Source organism: Pelodiscus sinensis, chromosome 9 (genome assembly GCF_049634645.1).
Source record: "Pelodiscus sinensis isolate JC-2024 chromosome 9, ASM4963464v1, whole genome shotgun sequence".
In the NCBI taxonomy this organism is placed as follows: domain Eukaryota; kingdom Metazoa; phylum Chordata; order Testudines; family Trionychidae; genus Pelodiscus; species Pelodiscus sinensis.
In genome coordinates, this window is record NC_134719.1 from 30947103 (window position 1) to 30969572 (window position 22470).

The 22470-nt window shown below is 48.5% G+C and overlaps 1 protein-coding gene across 3 annotated transcripts in view; it reads left to right on the plus strand.

Annotated features, from left to right (window-relative positions):
- The first annotated feature begins 501 nt into the window (after window positions 1–501).
- The window catches only part of LOC102456534 (calcium-activated chloride channel regulator 1-like), a 56094-nt gene continuing 34125 nt past the window's right edge, over window positions 502–22470 (plus strand). The window contains exons 1-3 of one of the 3 annotated variants that reach the window (XM_075937127.1): window positions 502–623; window positions 8507–8678; window positions 11494–11569. The gene's annotated coding sequence lies outside the window, so the exon portion shown is untranslated. The remainder of the gene's footprint in view (window positions 624–8506; window positions 8679–11493; window positions 11570–22470) is intronic. The other 2 variants (XM_075937128.1, XM_075937129.1) reach the window with 2 other exon arrangements.

Below are 22470 nucleotides of genomic sequence, written 5' to 3' on the forward strand. Positions count from 1 at the left end.
GTGAACATACCAAAGGCATAATACACAGCTTAACATAAATTGTACCTTAGAGCAATAGGGCCAGAGGGAAAGGAGAAAGCAGAGGAGTAGTCCAGTCAGCTACCAGTAGGGAGGAGGGTTGTGTCTAATTGGTTACATAATTGCCTCTTGATTGATAATTCAATCATAACACAGTTAGTCAGCATCCCCCTGTGACAGGGTGCCTGCCCTGCACTGGCCCTTTAAGACCAGGACTCAGGCCCTGATCTGGGGGCTGGGAACAGAGAGGCCAGCTGAAGCTGTTAGGGCTAGTGAGAACCCACCTGGTAGCTATCTAGTGAAGCACAGTTTGCTTGAAGAGGCCAGCTGAAGCCGTTAGGGCAAGTGAGAGCCCAGCTGGCACCTGTCTAGTGCAGCACAGTTGGCTTGGAGAGGCCAGCTGAAGGCGTTAGGACGAGTGAGGGCCCAGCCAGCAGCTATATAGAGAAGCACAGTTTGCTTAGAGGGTGGAGCCAGTGAAGGGTTGACTGCAGAGGAAGCAGCAGTTCCCAGGAGGAAGATCAGGTGGGGATAGTCAAGACTCCCCCTGCCTAGGGGCTGGAGGCAAGGTCCAGGGTTCAGAGGAAGATTATAAAGCAGCCTAGGTAAGCTGGGCATTAGAGAGAACCCCAATATCAATGATGAGCAACCTGTACAGACTGTAACTTGCCCTGAGAGGGGCTAGATGAGGACAGTTGGGGCACTGAGGCATGGTGGGGGGGGTGTACCCTGACACCCCCCCCCCCCCCAAACAGTTGATGCAGTTTGGTGACTTGTTGAACCAACAATCTGGTATAACAGCATAAGTACAGAAGTACAATAGAATATACCAACAACAATTAATAAAAGAACAATAGGGTGCATGAAGACCTTTAGAATTCCCAAGGCTTTGGGGGACCAGTGTTTGAAAATGTCCCACCAATGGTGTTTGGTCAGGTTGACTACTTCATTGCCCAGTTGTTCAATCTGACAGCCTCTAGCTAAAACACAAATTTGGGTGGTCACCACGGACTGAGTTACTAGTCAACCCTGTTGAGCCACATAGGAACTCTTGTTTTTAAAGTTCAGTCCAAATTTTGGAGATGGGGAACAGGCAGGCTGGGTGTAGGAGCCAAAACTTCAATGGTTTGGGGTAAGGGTGACACCCATGCTATGATGGGTACCATTATCAGAACACATGACACAGGCTATGTCTATGCTACAGAGTTTTTCCAGGATACCAGAGTTCTCTGCCATGTCCAGGGAACGCATCTGCTTTTTCAGATTAGTTTCCAAAAAAGCAGGCATGCTCTTTTGGAAGCCCTGTATTCCTATTTTATGAGGAATAAGGGCTCTTCCAAAAGAGGAGGTTTTTCCCACATTTGGCCACATGTAGATGGGCCAAATTTTGGAAAAGCCTTTTCTGAAAAAAGAATCAGAAAAAGGTACACAAATTCTGAACCCCAATTTGTGTATCTTTTTCCAAAAAATAACTACAGTGTAGACATACCTAATGTAGCCATAATGTGGCTATAACTATAGGCAAAGTTACATTCTTGGCTGGAGGGCAACCAGTAACATGAAACATTTATGCATGAAATTGTTACACATGTAACCCTTCTTCCAAGTAGTGCCAGCAGCAGCCAGGGCCGGGTTCAATATCTAGGGGTCCCTTTTCATCCATCTCACACAGAACTGGCTTGAGCCCCCACCAAGTAGCCTGGGAAATTCATACATCCCTGGGCACCTCTGAGAGGCAATGCTTCCACACTCACAAGCACAGAGTTTGAGTGTAGAAAAGAAACTTTTAATGCAAGATGAAAAGAAGTTACATGGCATTAGCTCGGAAAAATACCACAAACATAGTTCCTAATCCTCACGAGTAACTGTCCCAGCTCAAATGGATTTAGCAATGTCCTTTGTCCCTCATGCTTGCTAGTCCAACAGTAAATGGTCTGGTAGCACTTTATAGACACACAACATGTAGACGGTATCATGTGCTTTTGTGGGCACAGCCCTCTTCTGCACTATTTCTGCGTGTTAGTTTGATCAGAGCTAAAGCAGGTATGCCTCCTGCAGCTGGAGACGACTACTCCTGCTGCAGAGTAAATTGTCCCATAGTAAGGGGACAGGCCCTGCTTAGACAGTTTATAATCTAGAAAAGACAGAGATGACAGAACTAAAGGATGAAGTGACTTGCACAAGTCATACAAGAGAGGCAGTGCTGAAACTAGAAACCAGGACTCCCTGTACAACACCGTACCATGCGGCCCTCTCAACTGTTTAAACACTTCTGCTTGCCATATTTTTTTTAGGTGCTACACTCAAAATAAATAGGAGAGGGGAACGGGAGGGTGTGACGTAGTGGGGGTAATTGCTGGGCTGTGGTGACCCCTGCTGTCTGGAGCAAGACCCAGCAGGGAAAACCTGGCTAGGCAGAGATAAGGCCAAACTGGTTGAACCAGTGGCCAGACACCCCCCATGGAGAGGAACAAAGGAAGGTGGAATGCTGCCCTGACTGCGGGGGCAGGGCTGGAGGGGAATTTAGTTAGACTGTGGAAGAGCATGGAGGAGAGCCTAGGGGAAGGGGCTGGAGTTTAGGGGCCCAGTCTCCCCCATCTCAAGGGGGCCTGAGGCATCCTAGCCCAGTTCCTGTAACCAGATTACATCTGTGCTGCGCTGTGCTGGAGGAGCAATAAACCACCCTCAATTCCACTGGCTGGTGCAGTCTGTTTGTGCCATTTCGGGGTGCAGGAGACGGGGAACCCCCAACGCGCCGTCACACTGGTGTCAGAAGTGGGATCCACGGCACCCCGTGGATGAAGCTTCCAGCGGCGAGCGACAAGGCGCAGTAGAAGCAAGAGCCCTGGAGCCAGGCGTGCTGGAGACAGAGCGAAGCGGTTCCTGGGAATCGTGGGGCGCTGCAGCACTAGACTGGTGAGTCTGCACCGAGGGGCCCAGCGGGCAGATGGCCTACGCCCGACTCTTGAAGGCAGAGCTGGTGGGGCTGTGCAGAGAGAGGGGCTTGCCTGTGCGGAAAGCAACCAAGGCCCAGCTGATTGCTCAGCTAGAAGAGAACGACCAGCCACAGGGCCAGGATCTTGTCCCCAGGGGAAGCAGCCAGACCCCCCCTGAGAGTGTGTCAGGCTCAGAGAGGGGGAGGAGCGCTGGAACCCACAGGAGAGATGAGACAGCTTCCCCCAGGAGGCCTGCAAGCTGCAGCCCATCTAGGGCAGGGGCCAGCCAAGCAGAGCTGCGGCGGCTGGAGATCCAGCTGCGGATCAAGGAATTGGAAGTAGAGGACCGAGAGAGGGACCGCCAGGACCGAGAAAGGGATCGCCAAGATCGAGAGAGGCAGCGGCAGCATGAGCTGGCCATGGCAGAGCGGAGAACCTGCGGGGCCCCGGCTGCACCAAGTGCGGATGGGCCCCAGGGTCCCGGGGATGCCAGACGCTTGGAGAGGCCCGTGGTGGCCCAATTGAAGGACATGGGTGACATAGACGGGTTCCTCAGTGCCTTTGAGAGGGCCTGTGGACTGCAACGGGTTCCCCCAGCTGACTGGCTGCAGGAGCTCATCCCCGCACTGAGCCAGGAGGCGGCCGGAGTGCTCAGTCAGCTGGAGGACCTACAGCCCGGGGATTACAACCGAGTCAAGGAGGCCCTGCTGCACAAGTTCGGGCTGACCCCCGAGATGTACAGGAAGAAGTTCCGGGGGGTACAGAAAGGGCCACGGGAGACCTATGTGGATCTGGCCTCCCGCCTGGCGCAATACTGCCGCAAGTGGGTGTCTGGAGTCGGAGCCCAGACCGCAGAGGAGCTGCTCAAGCTGGTCATGATGGAGCAGTTCTATGAAGCGTGCCCACCCAAACTGAGGCTGTGGCTCAAGGACCGGAGACCAGAGAACCCCCAGGAGGCCGGGAGGCTGGCGGATGAGTTCACGGAGAGCCGGTCCGGGTGTGAACGGGAGTCCCGGAGAGAAAGGGAACCGCGCAGAGACCGGATCTCGGCTGAGCGACGGAGGGAGTCAACTACGGGGCGAGACCAAGGAACAGGTCGTCTGCGCCCCAGAGAACCAGCCAGGGCCTGGACAGAGACAGCCCAAAGCCTAACTTGCCAGCGCTGTGGGCAAAAAGGCCACAAGAGGGCTCAGTGCACCAGGTCCCGGGACCGGGGACTTTCCAGGGTTAACTGGCTGGGGCGGGAGGAAGGGCAGGCTGCCCTAGAGGCAGGGGCTGGCAGGCAAACCTCAGCTCAGAGAGAGGGGAAGGATGCTCAGTGCACCTCCCCTGGGAGGTCTGATTCTCAGGAGGCGGATTTCTCCGTGTACCGGGTGGGGGCAGGACGGCCCCTGCGGAGCGAGTGCCTCATACCCCTGGAGGTGGATGGTAGGAAGGTGACGGGCTTCTGGGACACGGGGGCGGAGGTGACTCTGGCCCGATCCGACATAGTGGCCCAGGAGCGGATACTACCCCACGCGCAGCTGACCCTGAAGGGCATAGACGGGTCCCCGTTTAAGGTGCCTGTAGCCAGGGTGCATCTGAAATGGGGGGCCAAGGAGGGCCTCAAGGAAGTGGGGGTGCACCCGCACTTGCCCACCGAGGTGCTGATGGGGAATGACCTAGAGGAGTGGCCCCATGGATCCCAGCGGGCTCTAGTCCCTACCCGGAGCCAGAGCCAGCGGGGGGCCGACAACGTGGGTCCAGGGAAGGACTCCTGGCAGCGTCCTCAGGGTCCCATCCCAGTGGACACGGGGTCCAGCCAGGCTGGGACTCCGGACCTAGGCAGAGGTGGGGGACAGGTCCCGATCCCTGCCTCAGCAGCTGAATTCCAGGCTGAGGTGCAGGCAGACCCCTCCTTGCAGAGGCTGAGGGACCAGGCTGGCCTCCATGCAGCTCAGCCCCAGGGGAGAGGTGGCCAGGAGAGATTCCTGCGGGAGCGTGGGCTCCTGTTCCGTGAGTGGCTCCCCCCCAGGAAGGCGAGGGCATGGGGTGTCCAGCGGCAGCTGGTCGTCCCCCGAAAGTATCGCCTCAAGCTGCTGTATTTGGCCCACGATGTCCCCGTTGGGGGCCACCGGGGGATCCGGAGCACCCGGCTGAAGCTGCTCCAGCACTTCTATTGGCCAGGAATCTTTACAGCCGTGCAGCGGTACTGCCGGTCCTGTGACTCCTGCCAGAGGGGCGGGAAGGCCCAAGACAGGAGGAAAGCGGCTTGGGGGTCTCTACCCCAGATAGACCCTCTGGGCTTGCTGAGAGAGTTATGGGAGGGGAAGACCTCCCTGGATGGAGCTTCGGGGGTGGAAGCCGCCCTGGCTGTCCAGAGAAGGCTCGCTGGGCTCATGGGCCCAGCCCGAGAGACCCTGGCCAGAGATCAAGGCCAGCGGAAGGGTGGGTGTGACCCCCGAGGACAGGCCTGCGCCAGTCGCCCTGGAGCGGGGCGGCGAGTGGACAGAGGGAAGCCAGCTCATGTGGGGCCTTGCCACGGCCGGCCTGAGTCAAGGGGAGCACCCATGTCCCCGGGGCGGGTTCCCACGCAGAGGACCCGAACTTCCCTAGGTCACGAGCGGAGTGACCCTGCTCAGTTCGCTCTCGGAGGGGGGAGAACTGTGACGTAGTGGGGGTAATTGCTGGGCTGTGGTGACCCCTGCTGTCTGGAGCAAGACCCAGCAGGGAAAACCTGGCTAGGCAGAGATAAGGCCAAACTGGTTGAACCAGTGGCCAGACACCCCCCATGGAGAGGAACAAAGGAAGGTGGAATGCTGCCCTGACTGCGGGGGCAGGGCTGGAGGGGAATTTAGTTAGACTGTGGAAGAGCATGGAGGAGAGCCTAGGGGAAGGGGCTGGAGTTTAGGGGCCCAGTCTCCCCCATCTCAAGGGGGCCTGAGGCATCCTAGCCCAGTTCCTGTAACCAGATTACATCTGTGCTGCGCTGTGCTGGAGGAGCAATAAACCACCCTCAATTCCACTGGCTGGTGCAGTCTGTTTGTGCCATTTCGGGGTGCAGGAGACGGGGAACCCCCAACGCGCCGTCACAGAGGGTGGGGGGGTTGGTGGGAGATAGAGCATCAGTAAGTATCTGGAGAATGGGTTCTTAAACCTAAGCAGATAGCAGGGTCCCTCATTAGCATATTTTTGGCCGAGAAAAATTGTAGTGTAGACTTAGGCTAGGTGCTAGTTACCATTCCAGCAAGCCCAAAAGGCTTTCTCTTCGTGCAAGAGAATCATTTGCATTGTTGCAGGGTTACTTATTAACACTAAATGTATTCCCATGTTAAACAGTAACATTAGCATCAAATTTTTTACAAGTGGGTGTTTATATATCATGCCTTTTATTTGGACAATTTACTTCTAAGGACAGTGTGTGTGTTATACTCTTGAAATCTTCGAACAGTCTTTAATTTATCCTGGGGTATTGAATTAAAATGGGGCTACTTAACTTTGGAAGCCCCAGGGGACACAGTGATACTCACAGCAGATGGCGAGGGCCGCAACTTAAGTGTGGTTGCATATACAGGCAGTCCCCGAGTTACGCGGATCCAACTTGCATCGGATCCGCAGTTACGAATGGGGCACTTCCTCTCCCCCTTGCATCTCTTCCTACAAGCATCAATGATGTTAGTGTGCAACCGATGTATACCAGGGCAACTTATAGCAGGGACACCCTGTATAAATCGACCTGGGAGTGTGGCTGGTCCTTTGGGATTGGCAGAACCTGTTTGGATTTGGTAAGATTGGTTTTCATAACCTCTCATCTGTGTAAAGTATGGTGCTGGTTGTGGCACAGGTAAAGTTGGAGTGTCTAAGGGTATAAAAGTGAAACTTCAGGCTTGCCAAAAGTGCTCTGTGTGACAGGTTTGGTGCCTTATAGAGGAGGACCCTCAGTCTTGGGCTGTAAATAGCTTTGTTTCTAAGCAGTTTGCCCTTCTCAATGGTGCTCCCAGATCCTCTATTATATTACAGATGAGCCAACCAGAAATGTGTGCACTGTTCAAGCTGCTGCTGTACTATAGATTTATATAGTGGCTTTAAGATATTTTCTGCATTATTATCAATCCATTTCCTAATGGTTCCTAACATTTTATTAACTTTTTTACCGCTCCGGATAAAGAAAACGTTTTCAGTAAACTAACCACAATAAGGCCAAGATCTCTGTCTTGAGTGGTAATAGCTAATTTGGACCCTGTTGTTTTGTAAGTATGGTTTGAATTATGTTTTCCAGTGTGCCTTACATTTGCATTACAACACATTTGTTCATCTGTCATTTATGTTTTGCCAGTGAAAACAGCAGATATTGGAAATTCTCCTGCCTCTACATCCGGAATGTCCATGTACCCCAGTGGCACTGCAAAATTATAATCAATCACCTTATATTCAGAATTGTTACAAAGGTTTAGCAAATGTCCAACACTTCATCATTTTGTGCTGAATCCCAGCTATCTCACTTCAGTATTATCATTCATTCATTCAGAGTCTTGAAGATGCATAGAACAAAGTGTGGACTGGTTCTGGTCTCTCATCTCCACTAAGTTCAATGGTATTATTCCTGATTTACAGCAGGATAGTGAGATCAAAAACGGGGTCACTATATCTGCAAAGCTCCTTAACATGGAAATGTTGAGACAAAATCAATTGTCTGTGTCTGTGTGTCTGTGTCTGTGTGTGGGTGAGAGAGAGACTTGCTGTGTGTAATATCTAGATGAATTCATCAAGACCCTTATTGATTAGTAATGAAGATATTCAAACCAGAGTAGGTGGCTTCGTCAAAGCAGCCTCAGAAGGCTCCTTCATAATGTCTGCAGTTCCTGTAGACCCCAGCTGATGTTTTCACCATGTATAATTATCACCCTACATTCCAAAACAGCCAATATTCAATTATTTTACGTACTGGGAAATGACTGTGGCAAAGTATGTCTGCTTGTCATCTACGCACAATGAAATTGCACAGACAGGCAAATTTTCACTGGTCCTTCTTAACTGTGCTCACAAAATCTGTACAGACTGAACATGTCTTTCTAAGAGTCAGGACAAGTTTTCCCTGTGCAAACCCATACGCTTCTGAAGTATGCGAGCAAATGAAGGAACTGAAAATTTTACCCTATATTTCTGTTGTTTTAATATGAATAAAACATTGAACCAGAGTTCCACCCATAAATAACCCATATAGGCCATTCCTGTCCCTCCTCATGAAACATAGTATACCACACAAGGCCTTGGGGAATTCCAGTCTATTGAAGTCAAGAGGAGTCTTGCCATTAACTTTGATAGGGCCAGGATTGAACTCCTAGTTTGGGGGTGATTTTGGACTGACTTGGCCAATGAGTTTTAAAATAATTGCGGAAGTGGTGTTTGCATTTTGTGATGGGAGGCTCTACCTTCCCCATAGTGTCATGTGACTTCCTGAGCAGCCACAGAAAGGAGCTATGTGGTCCCCAAATGTAAAGGGAGAGAGTGGAATGAAGAGTAAAGCTTTTGACTCAATAATTTTACTTACATTTTTTACTTCTTCATTCTAGGCTGAATTCAGTGATGTTGGTAGGACTGAGAGGCTTTGGGAGAAGACAGAATTAGCCCATTTTTGGCTATTAAATTTAGTCGTGAATCTTTGTCTTCAGTGAGAATTTCAACTTCATAAGAACAAGTAAACGTCCTCTGGAACCAAGAGAGAACTTTGAGTTCGGTAATCTGGTGAATAACTTTATTTGACACCTCAGCATGCTGGGTACAAGGAAATACTTGTACTTAAAGACAGAAAATGTTGCAACAGAAAATATCACTATAATTTACATGGCTGTATATGCCATTAATAGATCCTCACTGCTTTCTGGTATAGCACAAGCAGTGACATTTGTTCCCTCCATGGATTATTTCACTGCTAATACTAAGTACTGTGTTTCAACAATAATGTTGGTAGGATTCATGTTATTAACACCAGTTTACCTTATTACTAGTGCAACTATATGTGCTTAAAGAAAAAGAAGAAAATGATTATCACAGAAACTGCACCAATGCCATTATGATTTAAAATTAAAGTTTGGATGATGTCCACTTATTTTTCTGTTTAGATGCTATCAAGCGATGCCCATTTCCTATACTAGTGCAATATGTTTGTGTATATCAAATAGTTGGAAATCCGTAATGCAGATCTGTATGAACCTACCATGACAATAACAATACCATACTGCATACCTGAATGGCCAGAATAAATTAAAACTGCATTGTATGTTCCACATATATATACACCCTAAACTTGTGCCACTTAAAACTTTATTACACTTGATTATATGTTCTATATATACAGTATTAGAAGATTTACCCACCTTGGCTCGGGTCCTTAACTCAATTAATTTTTGTTTTTTGGAAAATAAAAATAAAATGTAAATGCTTCACATAATCATTGCTGTGGGGAGGAACAGGGGATGAGGGGTTCAGTATGCAGGCTGCCACAGGGAGAGATGACTACTCCAGCCCTCTCTGACCACAGTGGCATGGACCAGATAAGAAGTACCTCTATATGGCCACTGCAGCTCCAGTTGGGTGCATATCCAGGTTCGTCTGCCCGCTGTGCTCCCCAGCCAGAGTGAGGAATTCAACAAACTGAACTTTCTTTCCACTCCCTGGTGAAGGAACAATCCTCAATGTTCCTGTATGAATAGGGGTGGAGCTAAATGGTGCCACGGGGTGGGAGGCTCAGGGCTGGAGCTGTCCTGGGCAGGGGGTGCACTTCAGCCAGCCCCTTTCACTTTTTGTGTGATTGTCTCTGTTCTCTATGGTCTTATTGTCTTAATGAGAAGCAATTCTATTTAAGTCGCATCTCATTTTCCTGACACAACCTAACCCTTATCTTGCTTTTTTAAGAATTTGATAAGAGGAAGCTGTATACTGAATTTGTGGTCCTTGTTAACCTACATGTCTTCTGGGTGTGGAGTACTGTCCCATGTAGTGTCACTTAGACCACTTAAGAGTGCATCTACACTGCACCCTTAGCTCAAAATAAGCTACACAATTTGAGCTACGCAAATTGCATAGCTTATTTTGAGTTAATTTCGAAATAAACCACTCTTCCAAAATGTCCCTTAATCCTCGTGGAGCAAGGTTTACAGGGACATCAGAATAGTGATTCCATTATATATCAAAATAACAGGCTTGTTTCAAAGATGTGGAAAAGCTATTTTGGAATACTGGAAGTATCCCACAATAGTGCTGCAGTGTAGGCATAGCCTTACAAAGAGAAAGAATAAGTTTGCTCTACAGGTTTACCTGAGAGCTAACTTGCTTTTAGTTAAACCTGTAGAGGCTCATGCATTAAGCTCTAGAGTTCCCAGTTCTGTTCCGACTATCAGCATTACAGTAGCTCTTACCATTTAGGAATTCTTGAACAAACAGACAGACAGACAAACTTTCTCAAATATAAGGTATCTAATGAAAAAAGCTGTAATTAAGTTGAATGAAATAAGATCTTAAATCTATATACAAAAGAAGACATATGGTGAGGTTTCCTGTAGCTGCTAACATGATTAATATCTATAATTCAGCTGTCATACGTGTCATGGCATTTGGAGGGAGCAAGCTAAGAGCTGGTTTAGAAGTGCATCCATTGGGAGGATATGTTGAGGCAAGAAGAAGCTTCATGCTGGTTTCACCTGATTGCTGGTTCAGAGATAGCCAAGTACTGTGTGTTTAGTGGAGACTAAAGAGTGCCTGTGAAAGAAGTTTCTCAGGAATGCTGCCATCCAAGGGGATTATTCACTCAGGATCTTATTCACAGTTATACACTATACAAACTGCGTAGCTTATTTTGAGGTAATTTTGAAATAGCTTATTTCGAAATGCCCCTTAAAACTTGTGGAACGAGGGTTGCAGGGATGCTGGAACTGCATACCCATTATTTCAAAAGCTATTTTGAAAGACATGGAATAACTATTTTGGGGGTCCCAAAATAGTGCCACAGTTTAGACATAGCCCCAAAAAATGAACCTGCAAATTTGTTTTCAGCCACTTGGAGTCAAACTCTCTTAAAAAATTCTTCCTAGATTTCTGGAACCATTGAACCTTAAAATAAGAAATAATTCTGTTCAACTCAAATGTTACCTTAAACCTAGCCCAAATACTGCCTCGTCTGCCCATTTCTACTAGAAATTAAGAATTATAATTCCACTGATGAGATGTTAACTGTATCACTGTACATACACTACCATGATACCTCTCCCATAATGTCAAAGGAATCTCAAGGCAGCCTCTACATTTGTGCCCATTATTTTTCATAAAAACTGGTACATATAAAAAGTGAGGTTATATACACAAGCATCATTTGTGCTTGTAAATCTGTTTTCTACCCACTGTTCATAAAGAAAACCATGCTTTGTGTATACAAATTAGAAGGTGTAAATTTGAAGAAGATTTGGAATTGTTCCACAAAATATAAATATATCTTGCTATATCAATAATGTGATTTTGTTTTCTGTTCACTGCACCTTTAAAAGTTGCATGTTTTTTCTTACAGGGGAATGACAAAGGTGGGAGAGTTCTCTTTCTATCACATACTAAATGGAGACGAGGAATATCATGTTTACTATAAGGTAAGCACTGTACCCCGCCTCGGAATAAAGAAACTCAGCTAGTTTACCCCATAGCAAAACTAAAGAGCTATGTCTGCACTATGTTTGTACAGTGGGGTAGCTAATACACATTAGTTATCCTGTTTTAAACCAGACTCTGAGTGTGTGTGTGTGTGCATGAGTATGCTCAGTGCCTCTGTGTCTGGTGTTTGCAGAGACAGAACTGATGCAGCGTGTAAAATCAGAGGTGACAAATACTGTTTACCACCAAAGTTCTGCTTCTCTTAGGTTATGCATAGTCAGTGACTATGGGTGCTTGATGGGGAAACATAACACAAAGGCTTGAATGCTACCTGATTTTGAGGTGTTAGGCCAGATAGGTTGCCATGGAGACATCATGCAGTAAAAGGGAGCATATAATGGGGAACACACCCTGGAGGGGTTCCTGCAGCTCCATGACACCTGTCAGTTGGGCATTCAGGAATCAGGCTGTGTGTGTTACAAATGGCTGGTAGTGTTAAGTCCTAGCAACAGTTTCAGTACCCCAAAAGGGAGTTTCCTTGACAGGGGGAGCATTTGGGTACAGCCAAGTTCAGTGAGGTTCAGAGTGTTAAAAAAAAGAGAGGGTAGGCTAATCTCAGGAGAAGGAGAAACAGGGAGCTCTTAGAACATTCCTGCTGCTCACTTTGGGCCTCTCACAATGCCAAAAAATAATCTCCCTGAACAAGGTTCTCTCCAGCTCTTCCCTATTCCTCTCCCAGACGTGCTTGTGGCTATTCCATGCTCTGGCCAATAGAAGCTGACTGCCTCTGCTGACACGCCTAGTCTGAAGTGCCTACAAAAGCAGTAAAAGAGAGATTTTCATTTGGTGCTTTGAACACTTTTGGGCTAGTACAGGTGGGAAGAGTCGCAATGGGGTGAAAAGGACCTGAAAGGAGGTAATGGGGAGGAAAGAAACAAGTGGAGAAATGGGAGGTGAGGAGATGTAATGGAGAAGGCTACAGAGGAATGAAGGAGCTCAGCTGGAATGGGGAGAAAGAAACTCAGGAGCATGTAGTGCACATGGGACAGCTGTAGTGGCTCTGAAGATCCCTGGAGCTGTATGTCAAGAGAAGACTGATTGACCCTTGACAGCTGGGAGTCCAAGCTTAGAGTATAGAGCAGGAGGACTTGAAGAATTCCCCAACTTTTACTGTGCCTGTATGTAGGCTGAGTGGGGAAGAAGAGAAAAAATGGGATTCTGGGTAACTAAAGGAGGAGAGGGAAATAGGTACGAGGGAAAGAGGCAGCAGTTCAGAGAAGAAATAGGAAAGGGATAAAAATGAGGGGAGAGTCAGAAGGAAGAGAAATATGAAGGCATAGGGGAACTGTTTCATCCTGTCTCCTAGTCTTTTGTCAGGAGGACTGCTGGGCATTCCCCACATGACACACCAAGGGAAAGAGACTGGCTATTCACCCTGTCATCATGCTCCCCAGCTTTAGGGTAGGATACCAAGGACAGCTTCCCTTTCTCTCCATGACTTGGTTAATCAGTGCCTCCACACAGCTTCTCCTGCCTGCTCCTAGCTCAACCTGTCTCTACCACGAGGGTGGGGGGAGGGCTTGTTTTGCTAAGCTCCCATATTCTCTTAAGTGCAGGCACCATCATGGAGACATACCTGCTGGCTTCCAAACAAGGAGGCAGCCCCAGTGAACAGCTGTAGTGGAGAACTGTGTGCATGATTTAAAGGGACAGGCCCCATTAAAAACCATGAGGATAATTATTTTAATAGCTTTCATTATTTTTAATCATGCAGGTCAAGTGCCTCCCTCTTGATTTTGTGCTATTACTATGAACCTGTCTGATTCTGCTGGGTAGGGAAGAGATAGAGAAAATACTAGAGACACAAGAAGATAGGATCCAGGGGAAAGAAGAAAAAGACAGGGCTACAGATCTGACATAAGAGAAAAGGTTAAAACAATTGAGGTAAATGGGGTGAAAGAATGGAAGATGAAAAGCAGGGAATAGAAGCAATAAAGAACTGTAAAATGAAAGTCACATTGTTTTATGCTTACACTTTTTCTCTATATTTCTATCTGATGAGCATGGCTTGGGTCATTTGATCAAGACACCAATAATTTCTTGCTAAATCCACAAGTACGCTTATGGTTGAGCCTCTAGCTGGGTGAACTTTGTCCCTTAAAATAACATTATTAAAGCATATTCACTCTTTCCAAAGTGCAGTTTGATAAGACCACTGATAAGAGATAGTGGTATCTGTCATAATAGCAATATAAGAACTTTGTCCATGAAGGAGTCCATTAGTGAATTCAGTGCAGAGCCATACTTCCTTCTTCCGCTGCCATGCAAAATAGCATTTCCCAGGCTTGCTACAGTTGGCTTTATATGCTGTGTGGCATGAAGATTAATTTGGCATCCTGTTCCATGTAGATTCCAAAATGTGAATAGTGTTGTGCTTGAATGTGGTTTAGAAGGGAGGTGGCACTCCCATGGCTGGAATACTACACAGTGAGCTGTATTATGGCAGTGGAGAGGTAAGTGAGACCATGGGAAGTGGAAGGTGGGTTGTACAGCAGGTCAGCGTGGGATGCCAGGCAATAGCTCTACATGACATCTCTGCTGCTGGGATGGTCTCTGTTACAAGACTGACCACCCCTGAACACTCCTTCAAGATCCAGCACTGCATCTCTCTTCCTCAGTTTCCCCCACAATGATCTTCAGCCTGATCCAGCTGTAGAAGTAATGGTGCTATGGCTGAGTCACTTCAAAGCATTCATCTTCTTCCCAGGTAACAGAGGGCATGTCTACAGAGCAGGGCTAAAGCCGAAATGACCTACGCAACTTGAACTACATCAGTTGTGTAGCTTAAGTCGAAATGGCGTATTTTGGCTTTTGGTGCTGTCTACATAGGAGGAAGTCCAAGAAAGAGCACTCTTCCTCTGCCTTCCCTTATGCCTCGTACAATGAGGGTTACAGGAGTCGGAGTAAGAAGTCTTCCAGCTCAACATTATGTCGACATTATGTTGAAATAACTGCTTGCTGTGTGGATGCGAACTATGTTATTTCAGAATAACAGCCATTATTCCGAAATAATGCTGCTGTGTAGACGTGCCCAGAGTCCCTCAGTCCGGTCTGATACATCAACACAAAAGTGCCTTCATGCCTCCCCTTGGCTCAGCCTTTATTCCTCTTCCTTACAGGCAAGTTCCCAGCAACAATAGCCCCTCTTTCCTATGAGAGCGGCTGGGCTCCAGTCAATGCACATATCCACGTCAGCCTTCCCACCAAGGGCCACTAGCAGGTTGCAGTTCTCAGCCTATTTCTAGTTCAAGTTCAGTTTCTTGCCTCACATCAGGAACGGTCTGTCCACTCTTCTCCCATCCAGCCCTTAGTTGCTGGGCTTTCTTCCTTGGTCATTAAGTTCTGATCCAGCTCATGAGCTTCTGCCATTTCAGTACACATGCCTGCATTACAAAGAGTGTGATTTTCAACCTTTGCAGTGCCACCCACCTGAGCCAGAGGGATTAGGGCAGTGGTCACCAACCAGTAGATTGGGATCTACTGGTAGATCTTGGAACATTTGACAGGTGAATTTGAGAGGTTTGGCCGGGAGGCTAGCAAGTGCTGGCACTTCATCTGCCCTTCTCAGAACTGCTGTGCTGCTCCTGCCGTCTGCCTTGGAGGTGTCCCTTACCCCTGGGAGCCTCCTGCTTGCTGTGCAGGGCATGGGAAAAAGAGGAAGAGTGTGTGTGCTGATGTCAGGGTCCCCCTCCCGCCACCCGGTACCCCATCTCCACAGTGTGGAGGGGGGTCAGGGATGACGAGAGTTTACTGGCTGCTTTTGGGTGTGGTGCAGGGCCAGAGTAGGTGCAGGGCCTGTATTCCAAACCCTGGCCCCAGACATGAACCCCTGCCCCCAACTTGATAAAAGTGAGTGAGGATGGGGGAGGGAGGAGGGCATGAGCAGTGGAGAAGAGGTGGGAAGGAGGTGGGGCAAGGGTATTTGGGTTTGAGGTAGATCCTGGATTGCACTTAAATTCAAAAAGTGATCTTGTTCTTAAAAAAGTTTGGAGACCCCTGGATTAGGGAAATGGTGATCAAACCTGAAAGGGGGAACCTGGTTTGACTGATGGCTGTGGAATTTGATATAACAGAAATAAATGTTGTAGATCATAAATTCTCCAGTGCACGTGCCATTACAGTGCAAGTGTGTCTGTCTGGGCTCCAAGACCCACTTCTAAGCTACCTCTGCCTCAGGATCTTGTGTGGGGGAAAAGTTCCTGAATTTCAAGGAAAATCTTCTCAGAGTTCTGGTCAGGGCTGAGTTCTTTGATCTCTTGGCTTCTTTGGTAATACCTTCAACATAGCTGGTGGTAGTCTCCTTAGACAATACCCAGGCCCTTTCAGGATAGATAGATGGGGCACATGCTGAGAGAATGTTCTGGCATTGCCCTGGGTTTTTCTACGACACTACCAGAGATCCTTCCCTTGTTGTGGCTCTGGAACTTGCCTCAGGAGTGATCCCCCTCTGTTGTTGGTTAGATACCCTGGCATTCTGGTGGCTGCTGTAATGACAGAATTGTGCTGTCTCCATGATCTCTGCAGGGGTGTGTCTAGACTACATGCCTCTGTTGACAGAGGCATGTAGATTAGCCAGATCGGCAGAGGGAAATGAAGCCGCGATTAAAATAATCGCGGCTTCATTTAAATTTAAATGGCTGCCCGCTCTGCCGATCAGCTGTTTGTCGGCAGATCGGGGCAGTCTGGCCGCGCCGCGCCGACAAAGAAGCCTTTCTTGATCGGCACAGGTATGCCTCGTGAAACCAGGTTTACCTGTGCCGATCAAGAAAGGCTTCTTTGTCGGCGCGTCGCGTCCAGACTGCCCCGATCTGCCGACAAACAGCTGATCGGCAGAGTGGGGCAGCCATTTAAATTTAAATGAAGCCGCGATTATTTTAATCGCGGCTTCATTTCCCTCTGCCGATCTGGCTAATCTACATGCCTCCGTTGACGGAGGCATGTAGTTTAGACGTACCCCAGGGATCTGTGTGAAAGTAGGAGGCATGACTCCTATAATGCTGAGAAGAGTATGTGACTTTGGGATTGTGTAGTCAGAAGCTGGGTGAACCTGGCTGTGTGCATTTAAAAGGGAGGTAACATCTGGAGGGAGCAACAGAGGACACAGGTGCAAAGATGAGTCGGTCCACCAGTATGAAGCAGTGCAATGTGGGAGAGCAAGTGGAGGCCTACCAGAGGCAGAAAAGTTAATCCAAAACACAGATGCATCCCAACCAGAAATCTATATATTTGTTGCTTTAAAAGGTCTAATTTCCCAAAACTGAGGAAAGTCCTGAGTCTCTTCCTGCCCTATGATTCTATGAAGGTGATTAGGAGTAAAAATTAGGACAGAAGGGAATGAAAATTGAGAGCTATTGAAAAATAGCTTACTAGATGGCCAAAAAGCCACAATCACAATAGAGGACAAGTTTGGTTAAAAGGCAGGGCTGCTTGTGATGGGAAGTGAGGGTAGCAATTAGAAATTAAAGAACAATATAAAACAGAAAGGAGGGAAGAGGAAGTAGTGAGCAATCAGTATAAATTATAAAGTGTACATAATTGCTGAGAGTTGGCTTAGCAATTGCAGGAGATTGGAAATGGGTAATGTAAGATTGGAAATGGGTAATGTTGGCAAGCATGACAACTTGGATGTTACTGCCCTGGATGTACAGCTCTTCATGGTGGATGATCACCAGGCTGCGTTAGACCCAAACCTTGGCTCCCATCTGCTTGTAGGCTTACTGAACCTGAGCTAATCTCCCCAGTAGCTCTTCCATGTCCTCTCTTCAATTTTACTCTTGTGGCTACTTCATGAGGGATAAAAGAATGAGACCATAGACTTTACAGAAGCACTTCTAAACAGTCACAGATCTATGGAGAAATACTAAACAACTGAACACAAGATGCTACTCGGTATCACCACCCCTCCTGTGGTCCTTTTGGTCTTCAATTTCTTCCAGGGAGCCTGAAATTATTTTATACTTCCTCTCCTTCAGTCAAATCTTGTCTCATTGGAATGGCCAGGAGTTGCAGCTCAGGACAGATCTTATCCTTTTATCACTGATGTGTAAGAAAATAAAATCACTGCAAATAAAATTTAGGAATGACACAAAGATTGGCAGAGTGGTTAATGATGAGGCCATGCTATTGTTGGGATTTTGTGGTTCCCAGAGAGTCAGGTGCTGGGCAGAATCAAAGGTCTTCGATACTTCAATTCAACAAGACTTTATTCAATGTGCACAAAGGGAGAGGCCCTGGTACTAAAATCAGCCCTCCTCCCCTCCTTTGCCTGTTGCTGTTTTATAGCACATGGCATTTACATAACAGGTTACATAACACAAACTTCTAAACCAATCAGATTCAACTTTTCCATATATGGCTTTGTTTGTCACATGCTTGTACTTCTCCACTGCACATGTTGAGTTCCCCCCTCCTCCCCTTGGCCTTTTCTAGACTGTTCCTAGGGTGGTGAGCCACAGCATGCTTCTTTATGCATATCTGCTTTCCAAACCACATTTTGTTTAAAATGAACACATGCATACCATACCCTTCACTAGTCATTGACTGGGAATCTAGACTGGCCCAAATGTAAGATCATCTAAGAATGAAGAAGAGCCCAGGGAAAATAGAGGACTTTATCTCCAAAAGCAGTGACTGAAAAGGATTTAGGGATCAGAGTGGACACAAAAACTCAGAATGAGCTCTCAGGGCTGTGATGTGACCAAAGGTCTAATTCAAATTTTGAGAGTATGAAAGGGAAGTAGAGATTAGCAACAGGGAGAAGATTGCCTCTATGAATGGCACTGGTGAGATCAATACAGAAATACAGTGTACAGTTTTGGTGTCTGCAGTTTAAAAAGGATGCTGAAAAATTGAAAAGAGTTCAGAAAACAGATTCATGAGTTAGTGAAAAATCTTAACAGGAGAGACTTTAGAAGCTCAATTTATTTAGTTGATTTTAAAAAATGTAGAAAAGACTTTATTATGTTGCATAAATACCTTCCTGGAGAGAATATACTAGGCATTAATCTCTTTTAATATACTAGGCTCCTTAATCTTAAGGAGAAAGACAATCTACCACTTCTCTTGGCAGCTTGTTCCCAAGATTTATCATTCACACTCTTAAAAAATGTGTGATTTATTTCTAATTACAATTTGTCTGGCTTTAACTTCCAGTCCTTGGTTCTTGTAATGACTATCAGTGAAAGTCTTCACCTCAGGACTTGGCCTTCTAAAAGACATGCTTTAGTCTAAAAGAGAACATTATTTTAAATTATAATTATGATAATTACTATAAATAATAAGTATAATGTATAGCCCACAGTGATATGCATTGTTGAAGTAAATAGCTGCAATGCTTATAAGAACCACACAGAATCTTTCTTGAGGGGATAAGTCAATATATCACCTTTATTAAGAGTACAATAGAGCAGTGGTTCTCAAAGTACAGGCCTCGGACCACTAGTATTTGGCAGCTGCCTCCCAGGTGGTAGGTGGCTCAAACAGAGCCTCCTCCTCCTCCTCCATCCAGTGGCACATGCACAGCCACAAGGTTTGGAGCACCAGCTCCAGCTTCTGGCTCAGAGGGCGCATGGGGGGGGGGGGGGGAGGAGAGGGGATGGGAGGTGAAGAAAGCCCTGACCAGATCTGGTAACTCACTCACATCTGCCCCCGATGTCCCCAAGAGCCACCCCAGCTCCACGCCTGCCTCCCCTCAGGGCGGCACAGGGAGCCTGTGCAGAGCCACAGGATTGAGGCCCTGCCCCCACATAAGTACCACTGCTGCTCCTTGGGTTGCCAGGTGTCCAGTATTGTACCGGACAGTCCAGTATTTGCATGCTCTGTCCGGTAAAAAAAAAAATCAGAAAATACCGGACATGTGCAATGTCCAGTATTTTCTGATTTTTCCGGCTGCGCACTGGACAGCAGCCTAGTGGGGGCGGGCGGAGCGGCTGGGAGTCCCAGCTGGGAGGCAGGACTGTGATTGCTGCCGTGAGCCCTCAATTGGTTGAGAAGCCTCCTCCTCACTTGTGAGTTGCCGGGACCCTGCGTGGGACAGGCAGCAAGTGCCCAGGTCAGTGCTCCCCGCTGGCCAATTTTCCCCCACTTCCCGGCCGGCTGGTTCTCCCCCACTTCCCCTCCTGATCTTCCCCAACTCCCCCCATCTCTGTCTGCTTCCAGCCAGCCCATTCCTCTTCCTTGTCTCCTCCAGCCAGCACTGTTGCACCTCTCCCCGCCCCGCCCCCGCCCTCCCTCCGCTGCATCTCCCCCGACAGCTCTGCTTCTCGATTCCCCTTCCTCCTGGCCACCCTCGCGGCCCCCTATACCCCCCAGCTGTGCTTCCTGCTCCTCCTTACTCCCGGCCAGCCCCACCCCCTTCCGGCCAGTCCCCCCTCCCCCGATATCCCGCAGCCAGCCCCATTCCATCTGCCCCCCATGACCAGCCCTGTTTCCCATTGCCCCTCCCTCATCTCCCCCGGCCAGCCCCATTGCTGTCCCCCTCCCCCTCCCCCTCCCCGATAGCTGTGGTTTTTTTTTTCAACAACTTTGGTCGTTCCCCCCCCTTTTTTTTCTCCTTCAAAAAATTTTTTCCCGGTGTTTTTTTTTTGGGGGGGGGGAGGGGATGTTCGGTATTTTTCTTTCAGCCATCTGGCAACCCTAGCTGCTCCACCTGCCCCAGCCCTGCTGGCATGCAGGGACCCACAGGTAGGGGTGGTGGGAATAGGCCACTCTACCCTTGGGGTCCGATCGGGGCCATCTCCGAGCAGCCAACGCCACACGAGATGGACGAGAGAGATGTGAGGTGTCAAGGGCAGTGGGGAGGCTGGGAGAGAAGAAAGCAGTGGGGTGGGGGAGGCCACCCCAGTGCCCCCAAGATCCGCCCCAGCTCCCCTTCTGCTGCCATAGGCAGCACAGGGACTGCGCACAAAGCTGGGATTCCCCTGCCCATGGAAGGAGTGGGAGAGCGGGGGCCAAGGGCAGGGAAAGCAGGGGCTAGGGTGAGGAGCCAATGGGGGAATTGGAGACTGGGGTGTGATGGGGTCAGGTTCAGAGATCGTAAGAGCTGGGGGCACATGATGAAGTGTGACCCCTCCTCACAGGCAAAGCTGTGCAAGGAGCAGACCCTGGGGACTGCCCACAACTTGACCCATGCCAGGAAGCAGGGCACAGAGAGATGGACAGAGCGCAAGCCCTGGACTGATGCAAGGGGAGAGCAGGCCTGGCCTATTCTCAGGGAGGACAGGGATGCCTCGGTCAGGCCGTTGCTCTGAAATCACCCCCCGCTCTAACAAACAAAACCCTGCCCCCCCCTCCGATCCCCAGCTGTGGACAGAACATCGACCCCTTTAGCATCACATCAGGGAACTGAGGTCAGTGTCAACCAACAGTTCTTCCTGAAACCCACCAAATGACTGTGCAGTGCTGCTGTTACACCGCTCCACCCCAGAGGTGGCTGCATCTCAGCACTGAGCAGGGGATCCCTGCCTAAACAACTCCCTTACCCCACCCCAGGGCCAGCTGCTTCTCTGCACCAGGTGAGAGATCCCTGTAGAACCAGCCCTAGTGTCCAGTGCTGCACTGTTCATGGCTGACCCATAGCATGTGAAGCGTCCCTCAGGCTACATTTAAACTACACCTCTCTGTCAGCAGAGGGATGTAAATGAAGCACTTGGAATGTGCAAATGAAGCGGAGATTTAAATATCCAGCCCTTCATTTGCATAATTGCGTCATGGCGCTGTTTCGAACAAGCGCCATTTCAAAACTGAGGCCGCAGTTTAGATGCGTTTTTTTTTTTTTTTTTTACAACAGGGAGATTTTTCGAAAGATCCCGTACTTCTCAGAAAATGAGGCATACAGGATCTTTCGAAAAGTTGCCTGTTGTTGAAAAAACTGCGTCTAAACTGCAGTTTCAATTTCGAAATGGCGCTTGTTTGAAACAGCGCCATGTTGCAATTATGCAAATGAAGAGCTGGATATTTAAATCCCTGCTTCATTTGCACTTTCAAAGTGCTTTGTTTACATCCCTCTGCCGACAGAGGGGTGTAGTCTAGACACAGCCTCAGAGTCCTGCTGTGGGGGGACTCTGGGAGCCAACATCTCTGGTAGGGTAAATGAACTGGACAGACATGGGAGTGAGGAGCCCAGGAGCTACTCACTGGCCAAGAGGGAGCTGAGCTCCCTGCCCCTCCCCATACCACAGTGATGCGCTGTCCTGAGGCTTTCCCCACTGCAACAGGGCACGAAGCCAGGTAAGTGTCCCTTGTACCCCAATCCCCTTCACTCACCTCCCTCCCCCCACCAAGACCCCGCACCTGCAGCTTGCTCCTACGCCTCCCATTGTCCTACACCCTCCCTCTTGGCCACACACTGCACCCTCCCTTGCTCTTGCTCCCTTCCCCCTGGCCAGACACCCTACTCCCAGCCTGCTTCCGCACCTTACCTCCCATCCAAATATCACACTCTCATTCCCACCTGCACCCCACTTCTTGACCAGATCCTGCACCCCCATCCCTAACCCACTCACTGCCAGCCCTCTCCCGCACACTGAACCCCTCATTTTTGTCCCCATTCTAGAGCTTAAGGAGGTCTACAAAATCCACTAACTCAGGAATCCCAAAAAAGTAAAGCTGACCTGTGGGAAGCCCTGAACCTGTGTCCTTCCTTTCCCTTCTCCTCACCTCATTGGACTGGAATGCCAGAGAAGTGAGGTGTCTCAGTTGGGGGCCAAATCAGTGAGGGTTGGGGGTTTTTGGAGGAATTTCTCACTTATTAGGTCCCCAACGGATTTTTTTTGTGGGTCGGTGGCCCCCGACCCAAAAAAGGTCCCCCACCTCTGCCTTTAAAAAAGAAAACATTGAAACC